Source organism: Amphiura filiformis, chromosome 10 (assembly GCF_039555335.1).
Source record: "Amphiura filiformis chromosome 10, Afil_fr2py, whole genome shotgun sequence".
In the NCBI taxonomy this organism is placed as follows: domain Eukaryota; kingdom Metazoa; phylum Echinodermata; class Ophiuroidea; order Amphilepidida; family Amphiuridae; genus Amphiura; species Amphiura filiformis.
This window is the reverse complement of record NC_092637.1, coordinates 66,163,814-66,188,056: the sequence shown is the minus strand read 5'-3', so window position 1 is coordinate 66,188,056 and position 24,243 is coordinate 66,163,814. Positions and strand designations below refer to the sequence as shown.

General features: G+C 35.9%; 1 long non-coding RNA gene across 1 annotated transcript; it reads right to left on the bottom strand.

The window, feature by feature from the left end:
* Positions 1 to 21,143: 21,143 nt before the first annotated feature.
* On the bottom strand, positions 21,144 to 22,800 carry LOC140162366 (uncharacterized). The gene is made up of 3 exons (XR_011860255.1): positions 22,759 to 22,800; positions 22,016 to 22,118; positions 21,144 to 21,226 (listed from the first exon to the last, which is right to left on the bottom strand). It is a non-coding gene; the product is annotated as an uncharacterized lncRNA (long non-coding RNA).
* Between the last annotated feature and the right edge of the window lie 1,443 nt (positions 22,801 to 24,243).

Below are 24,243 nucleotides of genomic sequence, written 5' to 3'. Positions count from 1 at the left end.
GTAAGGCCTAAAAATTGTTTGATTTATCTTTTTTTTAAATATTTTTTTAGTATTCAAGGACATTCTTTACCAATGCAACTTTTAAAATAAAGCTATAGGGAGGCCCATACAACCTTATTGGCCTATGGAATGAAAGTGCTTTTTCAGGCACAATTTTCTTGCAATTCTTTGGTGACTGTGGTCCATGTATATTATTTTTCCGAAGTTCAACTTAGGTACAACAAAAATATAGTCAATAATGGCTGATGAAAAGGTCAGTTTTGGAGATATTTTGGGGTGAAAATGCCCTTTTAAGCAATTTTGACCATTTTTTTCAAAAAGGGTCAAGACATGTGTTTGAAAGAATTGCGTTTTTCTGTTGTTTTTAATGTTATAGTGTCCATTAATATTCCATTTGACATAATCAAAAAGAAAATTTTTCATTTTTCATTTTTTGTTGAAAAAATGCCAATTTTATGATTTTTTTTTTTTTTTTTAATTTTCATTATTTAGCCTTATAAATGCCACATTTGTAAAAAAAATTCACCCTAGACACCCTCTGAGAGCATGTCTTACAAAAGTTTGGGGGACAAAACTTCTCCTTTGAAAATTCCAGATTGTTTTAATCGATGGATTACGTGTTATGATCCTTCAAGAAACCACATTTGTACGAAATGTAGCTAATTTTGCATTTTTTCCCAAAAATCTGCTTTTTAAAGACATTTTATCTCATAGAATAACCCCACCCACATCCCTTTTTCTCTCCACAGGTACAGAACCCAACAAGAAAAAGCATGCAAAGTGGAATCAAAGTTCATGGAAACTCTGGTTATCACAAAAAAAATGTGCCAAAATGGCACTTTTATTCAAAATCATACTTCTACAACATAATACAATTTGCCATTTTGTCAATTTTACATAACTATATTTGGAAAATGCTTATAGGTATTCATCTGATCTAAAAAGAAACAGTTTATTACTTTTACAGTTCAAATGATGACATGTAAATTAAATATTTCATTACATTAGAAATGTCTTTAAAAATGGGCTGAATAATGAGATTTGATGAATTTTCCATTTTTTCCCAAAAATCTGCTTTTTAAAGGTATCCAATTTCTCACTTCTGATAATATTTTCTGCAATTTGGCAAATTATAAATACTCTGATTCTATGTGCACTGGACAACAAAAAAGCTGCTTATCTTGTGTTATTAGATCTAAGTGCAGCTTTTGACACTATTGATTTTGATATTTTGAATGATAGACTTGAAAAATCTCTTGGCATTAATGGAGCCGTGCGATCCTGGATACTCTCCTACCTCAAAGGACGCAATAGCCAAGTTGGTATAGGTGGTGATTTTTCTAAAACTCAAACAATGGAATTTGGCCTACCCCAGGGATCAGTGGTAGGGTTTTGATTTGATTTGATTTTATTTGGTTATCTCCATATTGCACAAACAACAATACAAGCTAAATAGATATAAAATGCATTAAGATAAATAACATAAAATACACAAAAAACAAAGCAAGGAGATATCACAGGATAGCCCTTTAAGCCCAAAGGCTTATTTCCGAAGGGGTCCTTTATACAAAGGCATAAAAACATATAAAAACATACAAAGAAATATATATATACAAGTGAATATTAAAAGTAAAATAAATTTTTAAACATGATTAAAATCATTAGAAACTAAATTTAGTTAAAAAGATGAGTTTTTACAGACTTTTTGAAACTTGGTTTGTTAGAAATTGATTTGATTGCACTTGGTAAGTTGGCCCAATCCTGAATGGCATTATAATAAAAAGAGCCAGAAGTGATGGTAGTGGATTTTGGAACACGAAAATTTTGAGCACTGTTTCTAGTACTGTATTGGTGCACGTTTGAAACTCTGGTAAAATTTGAACTAAGATAGTCTGGGCCAACTTCATTAAAAATATCAAAAACATCTTCTGTAATATGATACATGCAATTCTTATTTAAAATAAATCTGATAACTTTGTTTTGAGCAATTTGTAGGCTTTTACTCATCTGCTTATGTGTGCCAGCATGCCAAGAAGAAATAGAGTAATCAAACAAACAAAGTACTAGAGCAGAGCATAAAATTTTCTTGATATTTTGATCAAGAAACTTTGCCTGTCTGTAAAGAAATTTGAGTCTAGAATTTACTTTTTTTATGACACCAAGACCCATTTCGTCACCATTCAAGCACTGGTCAATAGTAAGACCTAAGTATTTGACTGAGGGAGTAGCATGAATTGTTTGCCCTTCACACTCAATGGTATAATTTTGCCAATTCTTCAATTTACGTTTTGTTCCAAAAAGAATGAGTTCTGTTTTGCCCATGTGGAGAGAAAGTTTATTATCTATGAGCCATTTGTTACAGCTTTCGAGATTTTTGCTAAGCTGCTGCCCGATTTTTAACGGATCTTTATCAGAAACCAAAAGAGCGCTATCGTCTGCATACTGAAGGAGCATACAATCAACACCGTTGGGCATGTCGTTCACGTAACAAAGGAACAAAATGGGACCCAAGATACTCCCCTGTGGAACTCCACATGTTAAAGCCATAGAGTTGGAGTCTGAGCCATTAACATTAACAATCTGAGATCTGCAATTCAGATATGACTCAAACCATTTAGTGGAGTTCATTCCCAGAGCTGTAAGCTTTTGACATAAAATAGAGTGATTAACACTGTCGAATGCTTTCTGGATGTCAAGAAGCACCATTCCAGTAAACAGACCAGCACTGATTTGGTTTCTGATATGATCTTGAAGATAGATAAGACATGCGTCTGTGGAATATTTACCTCTAAAACCTGACTGAAATTTAAATAAGATGTTATTTTCCGTGAGATACCTGTTAAATTGTACAAACACTGCCTTCTCCAAAATTTTGGAGGCCACAGACAAAATACTAACAGGTCTGTAGTTGCCTACTTCCAACCTGCTCTTCTTTTTATATAATGGTTTGACCTTGGCAATTTTCATTTCACTTGGAAACACTTCAGTCCTGATAGAGAGATTAATAATAGATGTGATTGGAGTTTTAATGACTTCTGCAGCATCTTTCAGAAAACGAGCCGGCAAGCCATCTAAGCCAGTGCTTTTATCGATGTTAAGATTGGTTAGCTCATCATAGACAAAGGTCTCACTGACCTCATGAAGATCAAATGATCCATTCCTGATATGACTGTAATAGCTTTGGAACCTGTTGGAGTTAACATCATAAAGACCACTTGGCTCAGGTAGCTCACCAACAAGTTTGGCAGCAACTCCAGTAAAGAATTCGTTGAAATGATTAGCAACTTCTTTGTTCTCAAAACACTTTTTACCATCAATATCTAAAACCATATTGGTAGAGTCTTTTGTTTTGTTTTGGTACCCAAGCTCTTTCAGATTTTTCCAGAGCTTTTTAGAATCATTTTTATTTGCCTCAATCTTATGCAACATGTACTGTTGTTTAGCAGATCTTATCTCTCTTTGGACTTTATTACGTAACTTACAGTACTCTTTATAATACTCAGACATATGTTTGTTTTTATTAAATTTTGCAAGCAAACAGTCTCTTTCTCTGATGTTATCAATAATCTCACTTGTCATCCATGGTTCAGAGCGTTGTTTAATCCGAACTTCCCTTAGAGGAGCAACAGAGTCAAGAGTGTTCAAGAATATGTTACAAAACATGGACCAAGCTCTATCAACATCGTTACATAACAATATTTCAGACCAGTCAGTTTCAGACAACTTATCAATGAAAGATTCCTTTGCTGTAATTCTTTAAAGATCTTACTTTAACTCTTTTATGCTCGTTAAATGTTGCTTTGGGTGACTTCCTTGTACAGTACGTGAAAAAGTGATCACTTAACCCAGTTGTTACCACACCATATTGACTGATCACATTATCATAATTACATATAATGTTATCAAGAGCAGACTTTGTGGTAGGGGTGATTCTAGTTGGGGTATGAATAAGTTGTTTATGTCCAAACAAGTGCAACATGTTAGCATATTTGGTGTATACTCGGTCTTTACGTAAAGCACACATGTTCATATCACCCAAAATAATCACTTCAGAATCAGCAGGCAATTTTGAAAGGACATTCTCAAGATTGTTGATAAATTGTGAATGCTTTTCAGGCCTGTAACAGGAACCAACAATAAAAGGTTTGCATCTTGGTAGCAAAATCTCAGTCCAAATAGCTTCCATTTTGGGAATGTCTAAATCAGGCCTGGGATTAAATGCCAAATCAGAATGAATGTAGATGCAGGTACCGCCGCCATTTTTGTTACGGTCCTTACGGATAACAGAGAAATTAGGAATGTTGATTTCATTATCGGTGACTGAATCATCCAGCCATGTTTCACAGACAGTAATTATTTTGGCTCTAGTATTAGTTGGGTCCAGAATGGAAGTCCCGTTCTCGGGTCTTCTACAAGAAGTTTTGAAGGTGTTTTTTTATAGATTTGAGGACGCTGAATACAATGAGAGGGGTCTGACCCATCGAAAAGTGTGGGGAACTCTCGCTAGAGGGCGTTTTTCAAAATGGCCACCAAAATCCCTTAAAATCGCCATAACTTGGTCAGAGAAAGACCAAGCAGCACGATTCTCATGTCTATACCCATGTTTTCAGGGTCAAGGAATCCAATAGACTCATTTACAACAGCCTAGGACCTATCATTCCAAGATGGCTGCCAAAATTTCAAAATGGCCGCCAGTGAAAATTAATTTGGCTATATCTCGGGTGCAGAAAGTCCTAGAAGTATGATTCTGGTATCTATACCCATGTTTACAGAGTCTAGAAATCCATTGGAATAATCTAGAACAGCACAGGACCTTAAAATCCTAAGATGGCCGCCAAAATTTAAAAATAACCACCATTAAAATGCAGAATTTTGCCTATATCTTCAATCTTTTCTTTGGTTTAGACGGCCTTATCCAGGGTTTACGATCCTTACCTGGGGCTTAGATGCCTTAACCTTAGCATAACACAGTCTAAACCCCAGATAAGGTATCTAAACCCCAGATAAGGCGCCAAAAATCCAGATTAAGGGACGTAGAACCCAGATAAAGCAGGTCAAACCCCAAATAAGGTGCCTTAACCCTGAATAAGGAACATAAACCACATCTAAACCCCACGAAAGGTGCCTTTACTCTAGATAAGGGTAATAAACCCCAGATAAGGCATCTAAACCCAAGATAAGGCGTCTTAACCCCAGATAAGAGACGTAAACCCCCCAGATAAGGCAATCTAAACTCCAGATAAGGCGCCTTAACCCCAGATAAGGAACGTAAACACCAGATAAGGCATCTACATCCCAGCTAAGGTGCCTTTTAACTTCAGATGAGGTACGTAAACCTAGGATAACACCATCTAAACCCCAGATATGGCATTTAAACCCCATATAAGGCGCCTTAACTCCAAATAAGGGATGTAAACCCTAGATAAGGCAGTCTAAATCCCAGATCCATTCTTTAGGCATAGATCTTTAGGCCAGATAAGGCGTGTTAACCCCGATAAGTGACTTAAATCCCAGACTAGGCAGTCTAAACTCCAGATAACCCCAGATATTAAAGGGATGTAAATATAGGTTAATGCAGTCTAAACCCCACATAAGCTGCCTTAACCCCTGATAAGGGACATTAACTGGGGGTATCACAGTCTAAATCCCAGATAAGGCATCTAAACCCCAGATAAGGCGCCATAACCCCAGATAAGGGATGTAAACTCCAGATGGGGCAGTTTAAATCCCAAATAAGGCACCTGCACCTTAAACCCTAGATAAGGAACACAAACCCCAGATAAGGCAGTCTAAATCCCAGATAAGGCATCTAAACCAAGATAAGGCGCCCTAACCCCAGATAAGGGATGTGAATCCAGGTTAATGCAGTCTAAACCCCAGATAAAGTGCCTTAAGCCCAGATAAGGGATGTGAATCTAATACAATGCAGTCTAAACCCCAGATAAGGTGCCTTAAGCCCAGATAAGGGACATTAATATATCATAACACAATCTAAACCCCAGATAAGGCACCTTTACCGCATATAAGGAATGTAAACCCCAGATTATGCAGTCTAACATCAGATAAGGTGCCTTAACCTCAGATAAGGTGCCTTAACCTCAGATAAGGGACATAAACCAAGAATAATACAGTCTAAATCCCCAGACAAGGCATCTGAACCCCACACAAGGTGCTTTAACCCCAGCAAGGGGACGTAAGCCCAGATAAGGTAGTCTAACAACCAGATAAGGCGCCTTCCCTCAGATAAGGAGCGTAAACCCCAGATAAGGCATCTAAACCCTGGATAAGGTGCCTTATCCCGAGATAAGGGACATAATATATGGTTTACATCTCTTATCTGGGGTTAAGGGGCCTTATCTGGCGTTTAGAGATGTTTATCTGGGGTTTAGGTGCCTTATCTATTGTTTAGACTGCCTTATCTGGGGTTTACATCTCTTATCTGTGGTTAAGGCATCTCATAGGTTTAGATGCCTTATCTGGGCTTTAGATGCCGTATCTGGGGTTTGCGTACCTTATCTAGGGTTTAAGGCGCCTTATTTTAGGTTTAAACTGCCTTATCTAAAACTTACGTCCCTTATCTGGGGTTACGGCGCCTTATCTGGGATTTAGATGTCTTATCTGGGGTTTAGACTGTGTTATCCCCAGTTAACGTCCCTTATCAGGGGTTAGGGCAACTTACCCAGCAAACACAAACCGTTTTCGACATCATTCGCCAAATGTTAGATAAGGTTACCAGAAAACGTTTTTAAATGTCGGGTTAAATAGAGGGTATAAAGGGTATAAATAAAGGGTATAAAACGTTTTCACAACATTTAAAAACATTTTTGATAACTCTCCTGCAATTACTCTAACAAAATGTTGTTTGTTGAAAACATTTAAAAAAATAGTTTTGTAGTGTGTTTTCATATACATCACATTTTTTAAAAGGTCATGGAAATATTTAAAAATATTTCCATGACCTTTATATAACCCGACATTTTAATGTTATTAAAATGATTTTACCAAAACCAAAACCCCAAATATAACCTGTTTAATACGTTTTGTGTTTGCTGGGTATTTTGGGTTTAGACTGCATTATCCTACATTTACATCCCTTATCTGGGGTTAAAATGTCTTATCTGGAGTTTAGACTGCCTTATCAGGTGTTTACATCCCTTATTTGGTGTTAAGGCGCATTATCTGGGTTTAGATGCCTAAAAATGGACCTCTGGGAATAAGACTGCCTTATCTAGGGTTAACAACCCTCATCTGAAGTTAAGGCACCTTATCTAGGGTTTAGACTGCCGTATCTGAGGTTTACGTCTCTTATCTGGGGTTTACGTCTCTTATCTTAAGGTTAAGGCGCCTTATCTGGGGTTTAGATGCCTTATCTGGGGTTTAGATAGCTTATCTGGGGTTTACAACCCTTATCTGGGGTTTACAACCCTTATGTAGAGAATCTTACGCCTTATCTGGGGTTTATGTTCCTTATTTAGGGTTAAGGTGCCTTATTTGGGATTTGGACTGCTTTATCTGGGGTTTACGTCCCTTAATCTGGGGTTACGGCACCTTATCTGGGGTTAAGATACCTTATCTGGGTTTAGACTGCGTTATGCTAAGTTTAAGGCATCTTAGCCCCAGATAAGGATCGTAAACCCCAGATAAGGCCGTCTAAACCACAGAAAAGATTGAAGATATAGGCAAAATTCTGCATTTTAGTGGTGGTTATTTTTAAATTTTGGCGGCCATCTTGGAATTTTAAGGTCCTGTGCTGTTCTAGATTAGTCCAATGGATTTCTAGACCCTGTAAACATGGGTATAGACACCAGAATCATACTTCTAGGACTTTCTGCACCCGAGATATAGCCAAATTAATTTTTACTGGCGGCCATTTTGAAATTTTGGCAGCCATCTTGAAATGATAGGTCCTAGGCTGTTGTAAATGATTCCATTGGATTCCTTGACCCTGAAAACGTGGGTATAGACATCAGAATCGTGCTGCTGGGTGCTTCTCTGACCAAGTTATGGCGATTTTAAGGGATTTTGGCAGCCATTTTGAAAAACGCCCTCTAGCGAGAGTTCCCCACACTTTTCGATGGGTCAGACCCCTCTCATTGTATTCAGCGTCCTCAAATCTATAAAAAAACATCTTCAAAACTTCTTGTAGAAGACCCGAGAACGGGACTTCCATTCTGGACCCAACTATATTGGATGCAATCAATTTTAATTCACTCATTTTGGGACAAACAGAACGGGCATTGAGATTGATAATGTGAATACCCTTCTTAGAAAAGGTTTTTAAAACATCGTCAGAGTCAATATTGTTTATTTTAATATCGTTTATTTTACAGTTTCTATCATCTTTCCTTGTGGAGATCCCGGTGTCCTGGCTAACGTTGTTATTTTCAGGCTCAACTTCATTTGGTAAATCTGTGCGGAATCTTATCCTGTGACCTTTTCCTCTATGAGTTACAGGCATGGAATTGATCTTTAAAGATCTAAGACATTTCCAAACATCAGGGTTGATATGAGTGGATTTTCCATAGTCTTTGAATTCAAGTAGTTTGTCACGATCATAAGTAATGCGATGGCCAGAGTTTTACGTATGGGATGGTGATGGACATTGGTCAGGTCCGGGGTTAGGGTTTACATCACCAGCAACAAGGAGGCGGAGATGAAAAGTAGCATCAGGTCCTGGGATGTTTAGCTACTACACATATCCACTTGGAAAAATTATCCAGAAACACAGATTGAACTATCACATATACGCAGATGATACGCAAATATATACAGAATTTAATCCCCGCATACCTGGAGATAGTGTAACTGCTCTTTTCAAATTGGAATCATGTATTGCTGAAATCAAGAATTGGATGAATGTAAATAAGCTTAAATTGAATGAAGATAAAACCGAATTCTTTGTTGCTAGCTCTGCATATAATTTGAAATATATATATGAACCAACTCTTAACGTATGTGGAACAATTATCAAACCATCTGATTCTGTACGCAACCTTGGAGTTCTTATTGATTCAACCATGTCTATGTCATCTCAAATATCTGCTGTCTCTCGCTCTTTAAATTATCATCTTCGTAATGTAGGACGCATTCGCTGTTATATTGATAAAGATACTTGCAACCATGCTGTCCGCTCACTTGTTATTTCTCGAATTGATTATTGTAACTCTTTATTATATGGAACAACTGTAAAAACACACAAAAACTACAAAAGATACAAAACAGAGCTGCCAGACTTGTTTTCAAGCCAAACCGTATGGAACACACCACTCCTCTGCTGAAAGAGCTTCACTGGCTTCCAGTAAATGAGCGTATTACCTACAAACTACTCACATTCGCTTATAAAAGTAGACATGAAACAACACCACTGTACATACAAAATCTCCTAAAATCTCACACATTTTCTGATGGTATGTTCCTACGATCACATGCTGATGGCAGTCTGCTTGAATGTAAAAGAACTCACACAACATATGGGAATAATGCCTTCTGCAATTCTGTGCCAGCTCTCTGGAACAAATTACCTGTAAAACTTCGCACTTCACATAGTCTGGCCACTTTTAAATCTAATCTGAAAACCTATTTGTTTCCAAACTAAGTTTGTTTTTATTTTTAATTAAGTTGTACATTTTACTGTAGCCTAAGATGTAGTGTAAATTGTACTTTTAAGATCATTGTAAAGCGCTTTGTTCATACTTATGCTAAGGCGCTATATAAATTCCGTTTATTGTATTGTATTGTAATGGTTGACAGAAAGAAAGAACAACCTGTAAGAAAAAAGACACAGCCGTGACTAACGTCACGGCTGTGTAATAAAAAAGACACAGCCGTGACTAACGTCACGGCTGTGTAACAACACCGTTTTCAAGTCCACTGTCGTCTTAAGCGCTCCACAGACTCCGAGTATTGTACGTACAATATTGTATGCAACATATCTACGTTATTTAATCTATTGCCATTCTATTTCCAGTAATGTTTAAGTTCTAACGAATGTTTGATGACGAAAAATCGATAATATGTTACATGTAATATCTAGTAGAAATATATTATCGATTTTACGTCATCAAACATTCGTTAGAACTTAAACATTACTGGAAATAGAATGGCAATAGATTAAACAACGTAGATATGTGGCATACAATATTGTACGTACAATAAAAAGTCTGAATACTGCTTTTCGCCCTGCTATACTGGTGAAACATACACGAGGTACAGGCCGAACGCTAGTCAGTCGATGCCTATTGTTAAACAAGACCCACGTCGCTTGAAACGATCGAATTCGGTGCTGAAATAAGCTAATTTTTTAGTTACACCTTTTCAGTTCATAATTAATTTTCTCGGTCAAATGAAAAGCAATAATTTTCATTTCGTCGGTAAATGTCAGAAGAAAACTATAATGCTTGGTACTGTATATTTTTTCAAACCCCGGTGTTAAACTTAGGTGTGAAATTTAGCGTTCTAGTGTAAGATTTTTGATTTATTTTCACAGGCTTCATTTTGCCCCCGCGAGCTTTTTCTGGGGTTAACGTTTTTGCTTTTCAAAGTAACATAATTCGCTGACGACAGATATTTCCCAAATTTCTAATGCACATCATAATGGGCGATATGTCATAGTTTTGTCAGAACCTCGGTTTTGATTGCACCATTTTTCAATTCCGACTACCAATTTTGTCAAAGTCAACTCGCGAATGTACCCATGGATGGATGATTTTGGAAGCCACAATAGAAATATCGATTATTTCTGCTGGTTATATTAGAAATGAAGCACTGGTTGGACATTTTTGGGAGTCGCAAGTGGAAAAAAAGGAAAAAATCAAAACGGATATTCTGACAAAACTATAATATATAGACCCACTAGATGTGCCTTACAGAGGTGAAGAATATCTTTCTTTAGCGAATTATATTAGTTTGAAACGCCAAAACATTAATTCCGAGAAAAGCTCGTGGGCGAAATTAAGCCCTATGAAAATCAAAAATCTTACACTAAAAGACAACATTTCATGACTAATTTTACTGAAGGAAAAAAATGATTGCTATATTTGACCGAGACTAAAAATACCCCGAAACACTCTATATAGTGATCGATATACAGCGCGCTATATTCCAAACCACAAAATATGAATCTTTTCATACTTTATCATTCCATAAACCTTTTAACAACATCAGGAACTTGTAATTCAAAACCATACACCCTATAGACACAAAAGTAGTAAATCTTTCGCCCAAGAGTACTAGTATTTCAATGTAGCTCAATTTTCCCACGAGAGAAAACTATATAAACGACAATGCATGTGTTCAAACTCGTACGAATGAGAGTCTAGCGTTTTAAGGGTAGACTAGTTAATGTTGGTCGAAGCAGCCAAAAAATAAAAAAACGATTTTCATTATATCTAAATCAATATAATTATTGTTGAAAAATAACACTTTGATGTTTTGCAAAAGTTTATTCTACAGATCATATACTTTGAAAACTTGCTTGATTTATGGTTGTGAATGAACCATGTAGGTTTTACATAAGTGTTGTTGTTTCAGACCTCTTTACAACATAACTCAAGAACCACAGAAATTCTTGTACACACTCGCTATGAATTGATCAATACAATATTTGCCAAAGCTCACTACCATTCGAAAGATGTTGTGTACTACCAAATCGCAACAGTTTAAAATAGTTGCTAACCTACATGACCTAAATAAAATGCAAATTACCTGTAACGGTGACGTTAGTGGAGTTTTTATCTGTCCAAGGATCCGTAACAACCACAGTACACCACCAGGTACCAGCATCTTCATCACCGACATTCTCAATAATCAGCGTCGAATTGTCAGCTGCTAAATCGTATCCCTTGTTATATTTTGGTCCTGTTTTCCACCCCATGAAGTATTTGATGACCTCCACGGCATCATCGTAATTTTCGCCCTTCTTCCATGTGACAGAGGACACTTGTTTTGTGTGTTCAAACTCACACATGAGTTCACCTCGGGTGTTACGCTGTACGGATACTTCGGGGTCTGTGGTTACCCGGGAAGCTGTTGGAAATGACAACATCAATACCTGATGGTAAAGGCGTGTGTTTGTTGCAAAAGTGGGTTTTAAACACAAAAATTTGAGTTGAATGCACAAAAATAGAGAGATTGCGATGTTCCATACGCAGCACGTGGACCGTACGTTTTAACGTACGTTTTTAATTTTACGTACGTTAATACGGTGTTAAATATAATTATATTGTCTCGGTTCCAAACTGGATTGTGCTCATTCATCACGAAGGAGAACAAGGCGCCTGGAACAAAGACTATAAGCTACTATAATATAGAGGGCATAGTGATTGAAAAAATAATGGTTAGCGCAGGCTACCGAGTCTCTGCCTAATTCAAACAGCACGCTTTTGATTTTGAATAAAAACCAAGGTTAACATGCTGCTTAAACCTAATTGTATTTTTGTGCTCCCCAAATATTATAGTTGCCCAAAACATTTTGGTAGATTAAGGATCACTACATCCATACAGGGTGTATCAAAATAATTGGTACCGAGACATGTGACATTTTTAAAAATATATCAAAAAATATAAGATTGCTAATTAATATTGTTTTTGTACTATAAATAGAAAGGGGCATATGTTAACTTATTGATCTAATAATCTGACGATGAAAGGTTGATGCATCTGGGAGCTATTGTCAATTAAATTACTTACACACAACAAGATGAATATGTTCATTGCTTGAAATGTTTATTGCATACATGCTCTTAATTCAAGTTAATAAGGTATTACGGCTTTGATATTACTATCAACCAATAAATATTGATTAGAACACATCGTGAATGAAGAAATATGCAAGGAAAAAATAAAACATTTCCAAGATCTTCAACATAAATATCATTCTCGACAGGTATGTGTAATAAAATAGAGCACAACAGCTTGAAAATGGTGCGCTACGGATCCAGCGTTACGATGAAAAGTGTAAAACACCTACTTTCCTTTAGAATCATGTAACTTCTGAACCAAATGTGCTATCTTTAAGATCTAAAATTCGTAGAGAAGATAAAACTACTATCATTACAAATATGTAAATAATTAACCCCAAACTGGTACAAAACATAGTAAAAAAAAGGCAAAAATGAAAAGTCGTCGGTACCAATCATTTTGATACACCCTGTATATCATGACTTTACATTCAAAATGAGACTTTTCGTTCTGAAAATTGGGCGCGTTGCACGAACTTCGACATGAGGTAAAATCAGCATATTTCAACGTAGCAGGTTCCTGATTTCTTTATAACTTCATGAGCTTGGTGATTTTCAGTACTCTACACCTATTATATACAAAAAAAGGATTGGTTCAAATGCTTCTATTTGGAATGCTGAGCAATATTTTGTATTTTTAACTACCAACATTATTTCACTGAAACATAGTTAATAAGCCAAATGTAAAAAAGTTTCCACGACCAACTACACAATGTGAAAAAATAGGACATCTCATTACCTATACAAGATTAGGTAATTTTTCATGAGCTTCACTTCAGTGATTTTGGTACCTATTTTTCCTGTGTTTGTCCAATCAATCATAAACTAAATTGTACTACATGTTATTATAGCCGTTATATGCCATTTGAATATGTAGCCTATACCAGTAAAAGACAAACTTGACGAAATATCAAAATTGATGTCTCATTATGATATCACATGTTGTTCAAAATGGATGCCTAAATTGTATTTCAACCAGGTGACCTATAAAATAACCTGACCTATGATGACCTTAGAAGTCTCTTTAAAAGTATTTAAAATGCTAGCATCCATTGTGGAAGAGGTTTCATTTAGCGTGCATGAATAAGCATAGTTTGTAAAGCTGGTATTCGCCGCCGAAGTGTTGAAGTAACAGGATTAATTGTGACCTATCACATCAAAACCAACCACTTCGAGGCAGAAATGAAAATGGAGATTTAAATACTTAGGATAAACTGCTGATTTTTAACTTTAAAATGACACCTTAATATTGTTGAAATCAAATACAGTAAAAATGAGGCAAAACAAGCTCAAATTTCTTTTTATTATCTCATCTTCTTTCATTGTTATCTGCCAATAAAGTCAGTGGCGAAGTGGTCGGGTTTGATGTGATGGGTCACAATTACCATTGCAATAGATGAATACATTTTTTGAATATATCGCCCTGCACTACAAAGTCTGCGTGGTGCCTATGCATTGAACCATATAGATATCAAAGAAATGCTTATCACTCGCACCTGAAAGATTAGGGGCTGTGCAATAATTCGAGCCCCACGGGAGGGGGGAGGGGTTAAATTTCCAAACGGCTCGCCAAAAATCGCTTGCCCACCCTCTCGGCCCGCCAAAATATCTTTTCTCCCCCTTGAACATGCCCAATTTTTTGGATCCCAATTTGCAAACCTTAACTGGCCTATATACATGTTACGAGCGCATCGCGCAGCGAGCAGGAAAATTTGCATATTTAAGCGTTTCCGTACGGTTTTCCTAAGCCTTTTTAGAGCGTTTTATTTAAAAGGCGCCCCAATAATGTGTGCCAAAAATCACTTGCCCCCCCCTCTCGGCTTGCCACAAAATGCTTGCCCCCCCCCTTTCGGCGCGCTAAAAATTTCTTGCCCCCCCCCCCCCATTTTTACCCTCCCCCAGTGATCATAATTATTGCACAGCCCCTTAGTATCTTTGTAAAGAGCGGTATTGTATTCAACTATGACTGCAAAATACACACGTGATGAGTGCAACCTGCTTGTAGTGCAGGGCGATCTAATCAAAAATCGTATTCATCTATTGCTATGGTACTTAATCTGAATATTACATAACTTCGACGTCGAATAACAAAGATAATTTATTCTATATATTCAAGTACTCTCCTTGAATAGAGAGTTCTTTTGTTACGAGATACACACCTGAGTTACTACAATTCCTTAGTAACAATAAACAAGAAATATGTAGTGCAAAATGATATTCTAAGGTTTAAAAACACTTTGTAGGTAAAGATATTTTATAATCTTAGCACATGAGGTGGTGAACATATTAATGTAGTTCATAAATTTGCATGAAAAAAAGAAGAGAGGTTTTGATGAAAATCATTAGTAATCCGTAACTTTACGAGTTTAAGAATATAAACTCCTCAACAAAAGTTTGGAAAGTTTTTTCAAGCATCTGTATCTCAAAATATTTGTGACATATTCATATCGTGTTGCATATCAATGGATAGCTACAATACTCCCCTTTACAGTGACACCCCAGCAAACACAAAAACGTTTTAAAAACGTTTTAAATAAGTTATATTTTGGCTTTTGGTTTAGGTAAAAACGTTTTAATAACATTAAAATGTCGGGTTATATAAAGGTCATGATAACGTTTTAAAACGTTTTGTATGAAACACACTACAACAATATTTTTAAATGTTTTCAAAAAATGTTATTGTAAACTATTTTTACAAACATTTACCCCAAATATTGTGTCAATATTTAAATAATATTATGTTAAAATGTTTGAACCCAGCAAACACAGAAATGTTCTTAAAATGTTTTTTTTTTCAAAACCTTTTAATAACATTTAAATGTCAGGTTATACAAAGGTCATGAAAACGTTTTTAAAACGTTATTGAAAATATTTTGGGCAAACATTTTTCGCAAAATATTTTTTCAACCCCCAAATAACATTCTGTTTAGAATGTTTTGTATCAAGTTTTCAAAAATGTTATTGGAATGTTATTAAAAGCCGACAGTTAAACGTTGTTTGTATAACATTTTGTGCATGCTGAGAAATAAAATATAAAAAAATGTTTTTCAATGTTATTAAAACGTTTTATACTCTTAATATGCCCTTTATATAACCCGACATTTAAACGTTTTCTGACAACCTTTTATAACCTTTTGCGAATGATGTCGAAAACGTTTTGTGTTTGCTGGGACCCCATTTGAAACAATATCATTTTTCACGGCTGAGTACACGCCTTGTGACTGCAGTGGGGTCTCAAACAGAATTTGCCATATGTTTAGATATGCAAGCATATGTTACCTTGAGCCTGATTTAAGAGGATGCATACTATAACAAGTATAGATGAGCTAATGCTACCGGTGGATGCATTCATTCTGCAGTCGCCTCAAGCTTCTATACAGTTAGAGCAATAGGTCTCGATGATTGGTGTCGAGTCTTGTAGGCCTAATACACGCTCTATACAAAATCCTTGCTATTATTATCCTCTTGGTAAAAGCGTAGACCTTTAGCCAGCTGTGACCTTTAGCCTACTATATTATATTGTACCTTTATTTAGCCTACTATTCGTTGTCAATAATACCACAAGAAGCTTTGAATGCTCATCGCCTATTAATAAAGGTTATTGTTACACAATCTGATCAACCAGTTAAAAGGAAGCAATTTCGAAAATTGAGTTATTATCCCCACCAACTTGCGCAATAACCAATTGTGCTATTGCAAAAATCCTAACATCCCTAGCATTCTTGGCTGCTAAGTTATGGTCTTTTACGATGTCAATTTTCTTATCTGTTTTATTATTTGTTGCTTCCTATTTCTGCCTGTATCTCAATTTCACAGATCACATCGCGTTTGGGAGTACGCGTGTAAAATTACGGAAATGGTAGGCACATGATAGTTATTAATTGCGCAAGGAAATATTGTGACCGCATAGGAAACCGAAACCCAGTCACCCAATCCAGAATATTATTATACCAAAGAGAAAGTATATACTGGTGAATCTGTGAATTGGAGCTAATTCGTAATTTTTGGTCATCGAACTTTACCCACTTCTGTGCCAACATTGTACAGGGTAAATACCGTAAAACCCCGTCTACAAGCATAGTGTTTTTATTGAAAGCTAAATTAATTCGAAGCCAGCGTAAATATACCAATACAATAGATTGGTCTTAAAATAATACTTGTTTGTATATGCTTGGATCCGTAATTTATTTGCTCATACTCCATAATGGCGCCTGGATTAATGTAGCTTTCATCAGAAGCACTCTATATGCTTGTAGACGGGGTTTTACGGTAATCATATATTTTGCAATACAGACCTCGTGACAAAATTTAACTCGCAAAAATATATGATTCAGAACTAACAACACATTAGTTTTTTTTTAAAGAAAAAAACCCGAATTTAAAAGTTGCACTCATAGAGATAAAAAATTATTAAACGCAAGCATGTAAAGCCCGCCATTATCTTCGCGCTGAGTTCAAATCAATCAAATTTACTGCAAAGTTACTTTTTTGTAAGGTTTTTAGAATGACTGTTCGTACAAATATTGGTTATGACTGCACAAAAGTAACCCCTAAATAAATACGCCTATAGTTTCATAACTAATAATTGTTTTCACAATATTTAAACATTGAAAGAAGGACGATTTATTTAAAACGAAGCAGCCATTAATATCCCAAGTTGGTCTTACAATGGGCTATTCCAGATGTATTCCGCACCCCCCCCCCTACGGAATTCGGGGCTAAATTGACAGCCGGAATTCACATGTCAGGAAAACCCCATGGAAGACCCTACCGGAATTGTGGTAATATGGCCAGCCGGAATTCAAGTAAATGTAAATGCCTTCCATAGGGTTCCAGCTGGAATTAGAACATTTTTCAGTTTCCAGCTAGAATTCAAGTAAATTGTAAATGTCATTCATAGGTTAATCGAGATGGCGACCATAAGTGAAGATCCTGCCGGAATTAGAGCATTTTTGACCATTTTCCAGCCGGAATATTAAGAAATATGAATGTCTTCCATAGGCACATCATGGCCTTTCACAATCCCCACTCTTGTTTTTTTGTTAATTTTAGCAGCCGGAATTTCACCTAATCTCAATGTCTTCCATACCCTCCAGCCGGAATCTGTGTTAAAAATGACTGCTGGAATTCTAGACACATCTCAATTCCAGCTGGAATTGTATTTTTTTTAAATGTCTTCCATAGGGGGGGGGGGGTGCGGAATACATCTGCAATAGCCCAATATTACTTGTTTGTATATGCTTGTATCGGTCATTTATTTGCTAAAACTCCATAATATTCTAATTTTGTCAATGGATGGCGTCCGGAATAATTTAGCTTTCATCAAAAGCACACTATATGCTTGTAGACGAGGTTTTACGGTATACTCCTAAACGTGGGTATTTTTTTGACGGAAGAGACGAGAGGCAGATAATCTCCACAAAAACGTATTACTGGCGGCTGCACAAACACGTATTATTGTAAGACCAATATATTGTAATGTTTTTGTGGAGGGTTTTGGTCTTTCGTTTTTTTCGTCATAAGGCATATGCTTGTAGACAGAATTCTACGGTAGCTCAGGCGTTGCCACGCACTTTTAGTGCGGCTGCATGTGGCTCAATTGAGAACAATATACATAACTGGCTGTGAAGGTGACAACACACTACTCAGTTTTAGTTTCAGTTTATTTTCACCATATACATTATATAAGCCTAATAATGAAAGAGAAAACATTGGAGGGGAAACCGACAAGAGCACAGCTCGAAATGACGGTCAACCAGAGGTTAACATAAATGATGACAGTTAGCTAATATTACCATTACAAACATGCAAACTATACATAAGGGACAAGGCAGGGTAAGTGCAAAACAGGACCGGGCATGACATGTGCGACGTAACACTATTGTGTAGGCAGTGATGATGTCATCAAAGGAAAAGGCAATGTTATTTTTAAGAATATGATATTAAGTAAAGGGCGTAATACTGAACCCTGTAGCACGCCACGTTTAATATTATTATTATGATGAGTTTAAACAAACAATACATTCTATTGGAAAGGTAACTCTTGAACCACTCGAAGGCACTTCCTCTGACACCATAATTGTGAAGTTTAGCAAGAAGAATTATGATGATCAATCGTGTAGAAGGCCTTCGAGAGGTCCAAGAAGATGTCAAGATCAAGCTTAGGCCGTATAAAATTAATATTTTGGTTCTCGTCCAGAGGATTTTCATGAATTGATGAGGGAGGGAGGTTTTTTTTTTTTTTTTCCAATGTAAAATCACCATTTTCAGTAGTTTTCGGTCTTTTCCAACAGTGCTTGAAGAAACGATGAGGCACTTTTTTTTTTTCAAATGTGAGATTCTGAGGTAAAACCCCTAGAGTACCACAAAAAAGACTTGGAAGTGATCCTTGTTCTCTAATAAACTTATTTATATGTATGAAAATTCATAGATCATTCCAAAGTCTTAAATAATTGAAAAATCTAAAAAAAAAAAAAAAAAAAAAAAATCTGACAAATCACAGAAATTGAGGAGGGAGGGGACGAGAACCAAAACATTAATTTTATACGGCCTTATAGGCATTAATGAGTGCCATGTTAGAGGAAAGCTTTATTCTGAAAACCATATTGACAATTAAGAAGTAAATTATGAAGCAAATAAAGACGCAAATTATGACGAAATTTATATAATCTTTTATGAAAAACACGTTAGATTTTTTTATAAAACATAGATAAAACAGAAATAGGACGATAATTATTACATAACCAGGTTTGCGAATGGAACGACATATTTTAATTACAAATGTCTTTGTAATGGCAAACAAGCAGATTATGATAGTTGACTACTATACACGTCGACGTCAAACTTGACAACCAGAGTCCCCATTGGTGAAAATGGTTCAAAAAGAACACTTTCGCGATTTGTTTTCACTTTTTGTTTTATTTCACATGATCAATACTCGTATCGTCTTGCTAAAAATGAAAACCTTGTGACTACTCCCAACTCACTACTTCCAGAAAAAAAGCAGCACTAATTTTGCTAATTTTAATTAATAATAAGGAAAACACATTTTCTTTCATTATCAACTATCAAAAATATAATAAAATTATGAGCTAACTCTAACCTTATACTGACACTTTTGAATGCCTATACTTGTGCCAAGTCTTCAAATTTAGTAGCTACAATTTTAAGGAAACAGGCAAAATAGCATGTTTTTGGCCCACTTTCCCTCAAGTTGCACAAAATATTGCAGTTAGAACTTCAGCTGCGTGAAGCTCCCGATAATCATGATAATTATAATCGGCAAGCTAAATACACGCATTGTAGGCGCTGGAATGAAATACCAATTTTCTTCGTTTTACCTCATTTGTTTGGCTTGAAATTAAAAGGGGGCAATGCGATCAGTAGCTATCAGTGAAAACTAACATTTATTTAAAAATAGGAATCTATTTTTTATGCAATCACACATTATTGCTTTAAAGATTGATGTCAGATCATACAGGTACACAACCTAGATATCACTAGTGGAAGTTTTGGATGAGAAAACGGACATTTTGATGAGAAACGGCCAAAATGGCTAGAATTTAATTTTCTGATTCTTTTGGATGAGAAAATAATAGGCCTAATGTTTATTTGAGCTCAGCGGGGATTAGCAATTCTCACCAGTTTTAATAAGACAATAATGATTGACACACACACCAGGAAGTTTCTCATCCAAAAGGATGAGAAAATTTAAATTCTGGCCATGTGTGTGTCAATCATTATTGTCTTATTAAAACTGGTGTGATTGCTAATCCCCGCTGAGCTCAAATAAACATTAGGCCTATTATTTTCTCATCCAAAAGAATCAGAAAATTAAATTCTAGCCATTTTGGCCGTTTCTCATCAAAATGTCCGTTTTCTCATCCAAAACTTCCACTAGTGTATGCAAGTAATCATGTGATCATAAAAGCATTCCATGTTTGGTATCATGGGATATTATACTTAGTATGCTCTACTGTTGTGCTATCCCCAGTTGAAATCCATACACCCCTAGGAAGACACGCCCTCAATCTTCCACACAGGAAGTGTGAATTTCAAATGGTGTCACCTGAATGAGTGACTCTATTTGAAATCTACACCCCCTGTATGGGAGTTTACCCCCTAGGTACTGCCTGCCGATCAAACATTGCCTCTGATTGGTCAATTACATGATATTTTCACTTTTATCACCAATCAATCACCAATGGAGCTTTGCAAATAATTCACCCCATTTTTTTTTGCGTGGTAAAATTATTCTAACAATGTTCCTGATTGGGCCAATTGATAATAAAAACTCTCTTTGACTACTCGGCAGGTAGTTCTCGTGGGGGATGGTATGCTGTATTCCAGACGACAGAATAATAAACATCCCATGAATATTATCACGTGATATTGTCTACAATTAATCCATATTTTCAAGAGGTATTACATGATCTTTTTCCGGGTCTTTTTCTTGTTGCTTCTCTGGATCTGCGTTCCGTCTCTTTTTCCTAAATATGCAAAATAATTTCAAAAATGACAAAGAAATAGGTCAAAATTGCTTAATTACTCTGCATTATAAGACCTAGAACGATGGGTGTATAGATTTCAACTAGAATAGCCCAAGGTCCACCTCCATACGTTATCTCAGGAACTCATATCTTAAAATTTAGTGTGTAGCGCTAAAATGGGTCAAAATTAGAACAATTGTAAAATGTAAATTACAGTTCCGGTCAATTTTGTCCACGGTTGTTTGATGTGATCATTTATTAAATTTTCGAACAAAATATTTATAATTATGATGTTCAATTATAGACTCTGTCCAATACCAACAAAATATTTCCATTTTCTTTATTATAGATTTTCGTTTCTTTTGCTTTTTTGTGGTATTGTTTTTTATTCTGTTAACTGTATATTATTTTGTGCAAATTGAGGGCGTTACTTACATAAATTTTAAATTTAATTTAGCCAAATAATACAAGTTATTCCTAACATTTCATGATAACAAGTTGTTTTTTGTGAAAATTTCATTGTTATTTCTTATTCTTTTTCTGATGTTTTAATGACATTATATCAGTGTCTATCCCTTGTAAAGATGAAAATACGATTTAAGATAAATAGCGCCATCAGTGTTTATTTTTTTCTTTAAATTGACATGGATTTACATGCTATCAAACAACCGTGTATTTCCAGCCAGGAGGGGCAACTCGGTCGATACGCCTCTACCAAAACTAATTTTTTGTTCGTTTAACAGATGCAATAAATTACTTTTGACTTATATAATACAAAAAGTATCATACCTTATATAGTATATCAGTGCCGCAATTACACACAAAAGGATCGCCACTGCAACTACAAAAACTACAGTAATAGATGTAGTTGTAACCGTTACCATGACGTCACCTAGGAATATTAAATAAGTAATACAAATGTATTACCTCAAACAAAACACAGAGATGGTCAAAAATATGGGCCATTTCAAACCAGTTTTGGTCAAACAGGGAAAGCGTCCTTTTCGGACCACACACCTCACCCCACTCGTTTGTTTTAAACATGACGTTATTAAATGTTTAACCGAGTTTGCAAATCACAATCTCTGTCAAATCTGAGCACATGTAATCACACATTAAGTAATGACTATTTCTATTGGTGGTTATTTAAAAGTCCAAAACGAAGAGTAACTCGGAGCCTGAGGCAGGTGCAGGAGTCCCTGTAGGAGGTCTAGTGGGCAGCGGACAGGAAGCTCCTAGATTTTAAGACTTTTCAAAACCTTAAAAATTTGCAATTTTGAGGGGTAAAAATAGTCAACTAATGATTGAGTCAGTGTTATTTTATTATGCGCATTCCACTATATAATTGAATAATTGAACAGCTTGCGTATGACGTCCTGTCAACCAGGCCAAAAAAGCTGTACTGCGCAGGCCAGCAACCAATCACGTCGCGCCTTTGCCCTGACGTCAGACGCAAACTAGCCTTTTTTAATTCGGTCTTCAATTATAGCACATCACAGTTTTAAATTGTCCCGTGTTGCCCTCATACTTACGACTGTGATCTTTCGACCCTTCTAAACAAGGCTCAGGTGGTACTACAAGCGACAGAAAAATAAAAGTGGATTAAAGAAAAAAAATTATGTATCTTTTTACGTCGTCAAGATCATGACACCATGTGATTATTAAGATCAGTATAGACGGTATGAGTTTGAAAGAGAGCCGTCAATGTCTAAAACCATCACCATAAAGATTTGTTTGAGTTTGCAGAGTAGGTACAGTCTAAGCGTAGTTAATCCATTATTATTATACATGTATATATAATATATGAAGCCGGACAGGTTTTTATAAATATGTAAAAAAATAGATCATTCTTGTTTTATAAAATAAATCTGTATGGGCAAAGTTTCATTTTTATTATAATATTCTTATTTAGAATATAAATTTCTTTAGTTCTTTCTTATTTTTCTTCTTATTTATATATTCATTACACACAAAGAGGTGCTTACCCGTTGACCAGTACAAAAATAAATGACTATGTACAACGTCAATGTCAAAGTCGTTCGACCTATTGATCGAATATCGATGCGTGGTCGAACCTCAAGTTATTATTTATAAAATATCAATATTTTAATAATAACATTTTTACTGTGTTTGTAATGTATTAACCGATTAATTTTGATAAGTTAGTCGATAGTTCATTATTTACAAGCATCAAAGCAGCATCGACATTCTATTTACCTTTTTCACAGTTGACACCTTCATATCCATCCACACATTCACATGTGTATCCACTGACTTCAGGTTTACATCTGCCTCCGTTTTGACAAGGGGTCAAACTACAGCAATTGGCTACAAGATGAAAAAAAATAAATAAATTAGTGACAAATTAGAATAGGCGCCTGGCGGTGTGTGTGGGGTATGCGGTAGTGTTGGTGAGGCCGAGGCTGGGGAAGGGGTGTGTGTGTGGGGGTGCATCTTTGCTTACATATGTACTATTCAAGAACTATCCCACCTACCCCTATCACGTGAAAGGGTGTAGATTTTTCTTCTAGACCTCGGGGTCCATGATTCAAAATAAACCTAACCATTTATTTTTGTGATTTGTAATGTTTGTTTAAGCCGTTGTTTTCGAACAGGATTTTAGCTTGTATGGGTCGTGTGAACATGTTAGTAAATGCTAATTAAAATATTACATAATATATGTACATAAATGGGTCCCCTGGGGAGTCACAGGGGAGTAATGGTATAAGAATTTGAAAATGCTCATCGTCAATTCAAAAGAATCTCAAAATATTCCTCCTGATGCACATTCTTACATCATCACCCCCATAGGACCCCTTTAGACACATTTATATTTTAATTGTTGTTTACTAACATGTTGACCTGACCCATACAAGCTAAAATCAATACCAAATATAAAGTGGACGCCATTTCCCACTTGAGCACAGATCTGAGACTAACAGTATTACCTTTTTCATTTTTTTCACAGTTGACACCTTCATATCCATCCACACAGGCACACGTATATCCACTTACTT